Source organism: Aquarana catesbeiana, linkage group LG06 (genome assembly GCF_042186555.1).
Source record: "Aquarana catesbeiana isolate 2022-GZ linkage group LG06, ASM4218655v1, whole genome shotgun sequence".
Taxonomy (NCBI): Eukaryota; Metazoa; Chordata; class Amphibia; order Anura; family Ranidae; genus Aquarana; species Aquarana catesbeiana.
In genome coordinates this window covers 408,276,783-408,279,682 of record NC_133329.1, presented here as the reverse complement: position 1 = coordinate 408,279,682, position 2,900 = coordinate 408,276,783, and the positions used below count along the sequence as shown (strand labels likewise).

The following is a 2,900-nucleotide window of genomic DNA, read 5'->3' as shown; positions in this document are numbered from 1 at the left end:
CGGGAACTTGTGTCCCGATTGTTATTATGGGGCTCTCTGTCAGACACCGGTCTCTGTGCTGGGAGAGCGCTATGAGGCGCACTCCCTGCACAAAAGAAAGATAAGCAAATATGCGGCCCCGCGGAAAAATGCCCAGTCCAGTAAGGCCACATATTTGTGTTAGGTCAGAGTGAAGAGGTTAAAGTGGAAGTATACTGTACAAAAAATTGAAAACATAGGCACACACACCACTATCAGAGATCGTCTGGGACATCACTTCATTAGCTGACCACGATGGAGCCAAGTGCAACAATGAAACCCCCCCCCCATAGGTGTGTGACGTTTAGAGAGACACAATGGATGGGTGCAGCATGTCAGGCTCCAGTCACATGGGCGCTAACGTCTCTACAGCATGAACCAATCAGGGTTTACTTCCTCCTTATAGGGGCAAAACTGGGGCGTAGAAAATGGAAGTCGAGACATTTAGCCATTAGTAGGTGTTCCCAGCTATCGGAAGGGTCGGCCCACAGCAGAGTCCGGCCTTTCTGCAAGAAGGGGATTTTTCTGGCACCGGAATGAGACCCCAGAGTCAGAGGAAGACCAAGGAGACACTTGACAGTGCGGAGAGTACAGTGGTAAGTACAGCCAGCATTTGCCATATCCAAGCCATCCCCACCGGTTCCATGCTACCTTCCTCTTCCAGTGATCAGTTATATCCTTGGCTAGTTGAGATTGGTCCAGTCCTTAAGGGTAGGAATGAGGAAATCTGGACAGGTTTGACTGGTAATGTTGCGTACACACAAGCGGATTTTCCGTCAGAAAAAACTTGGATGGTTTTTCCGACGGAATTCCGCTCAAGCTTGCCTTGCATACACACGGTCACACAAGTTCTCTGAACTTTCGACCGTCCAGGACGCGGTGACGTACAACACTACATTGAGCCAAGAAAATTAAGTTCAATGCTTCCGAGCATGCGTCAACTTGTTTCCGAGCATATGTAGGAATTTTGCCCATCGGAATTTGTACAGACGATCGCATTTTCGGATAGGAACTTTTTCCAACCGAAAAATTGAGAACCCACTCTCAATCTTTTGCTGGCGTTAATTCCGCCAACAAAAGTCCGATGGAGCATACACACGGTCGGATTTTCTGACCAAAAGCTCTCATCGGTCTTTTGCTGGCCGAATTTCCAATCTTGTGTACGCGGCATTAGGGGTAGTTTGTTAAATCCTGCTTGAAATCCAAAAAATTTGAACTTGGCAACAAACTCTACTGAAGTTCAAAAGTAGATAGTCACGACAGTACATGAGGCAGCAAATAGAAAGAGATAAGGCAGATTTTTTCTTGCAGTAATAATTATTTCATTATTTATTATCTCAGAGACAATAGCCACAAATATTGTACAGTGGCTGGACAGTATATAAGCAGCTTAGTTAGCCCGCAATATAAGAAGGAAGGAAAAGAAAGGTCTTAAAGATATTAGAGTTTAATATTTTACATACTATAGCCTCAAATATTGTACATTGGCTAGATAGTGCAGCTTCCAAAGGCAGTGGACATTAGCTACCATCTGGAGCCGAAAAAAAAAAAAAAAACCTACAATATAACTGCCCCCAAGTCCAACAGACTGAGCCACTTTGTCCAAACTCTTTGTGCTAAAGGCCCTCCACTACGATTTAGTGGACATTTCCTGGCCTGGGTTGCCTCAGATACAGAGTCTCAGCTGCAATTTCTTTTTGTTATTTTTTATTTATTTGTATATTTTCTTTTCATTTGTATCTATATATATTTTCTGTGTTTTTTGATTGTGGTCGTTGGGTTGCACACAGCAGAGACCAGACATAACCCATTTCCCCTCTAAATCATCCTTTTCCATCTCCACCAGCTTTTACACCTTAACTTAAATCTTCACCTCTATCTCTTCCTTCTCCTCCTTCGCCACCTCCAACATCTCCCCAACTTCCTCAAATCCTGCCATAACGCTGCCAACAACACCAATCCTGCCCTCCACTTCTCTGTATTTTTTGATTGCGGCCGTTGGGCTGCACACAGCAGAGACCAGACATAACCCTTTTCCCCTTTTCCCCTCTAAATCATCTTTTTTCTATCTACCACCTTTTCCACCTTAACCTAAATCTTCACCTCTGTCTCTTCCTTCTCCTCTTTTGCCACCTCCAACATCTCATCAATTTCCTCCAATCCTCCCATAACTCTGCCAACAATACCAATCCTGCCCTCCACTTTCACGTTGAGCATTTCTTTTTTTGTCTTCTCCTGCCTGTGTTTGCTTGAATGGGGCAGGGACAACCTTAGGAGGAAAAAAAAAAGGAAGTAACATTTTTAAAAATTGTAAATCCGAAAGGAGCTGGAATTCATCCTTGCACAATTTCGAGCACCCAGCAGCCACCCCAAAAGGCAGCGGTGAGTTGTGATGATGTCACTCACTCATGCTTTTCAAAGTCATCAGAAGCCAGGGAAAAAATTTTTTTTCCTAGCAAAAGCTTTGTTTTAAAATTGCCTTTGCAGACTTTGGGAGTATAGGGCTTCCAAAAGAGCCAACCTCCTATTTTCATGGAAGATCTGCTTTAAAAAAAATGCAGCAACAAAAAGGAAATATGCCCTGTGAAAAAAAAACACATGCATCATGTTATCACTGTAGTGCATGCAGACAGGGACAGACTGTAAAGAGGCTGCAGGACGTCAGCAGCATTAACAAAGGATGAAAAAATGATAAAACTCTTCATCCCCTCTTCACCATTTTCTCCATCATACACACATTTTTTCCCTACCTACATGACATTGAGTAATCTATTTTAACAGCTCTGCCATTGTCTACGAGCTCTACACTAATCTCTCTCCCTATGTACAGTGCCTTGCAAAAGTATTCACCCCCTTGACATTTTTTGTGTTTTGTTGCCTCA

General features: G+C 43.4%; 1 non-coding gene across 1 annotated transcript; it reads right to left on the bottom strand.

Annotated features, from left to right (window-relative positions):
* Nucleotides 1-474: 474 nt before the first annotated feature.
* LOC141101936 (small nucleolar RNA SNORA35) lies at nucleotides 475-603 on the bottom strand. Its single transcript, XR_012235064.1, has one exon. It is a non-coding gene; the product is annotated as a small nucleolar RNA SNORA35 (small nucleolar RNA).
* Nucleotides 604-2,900: the final 2,297 nt, after the last annotated feature.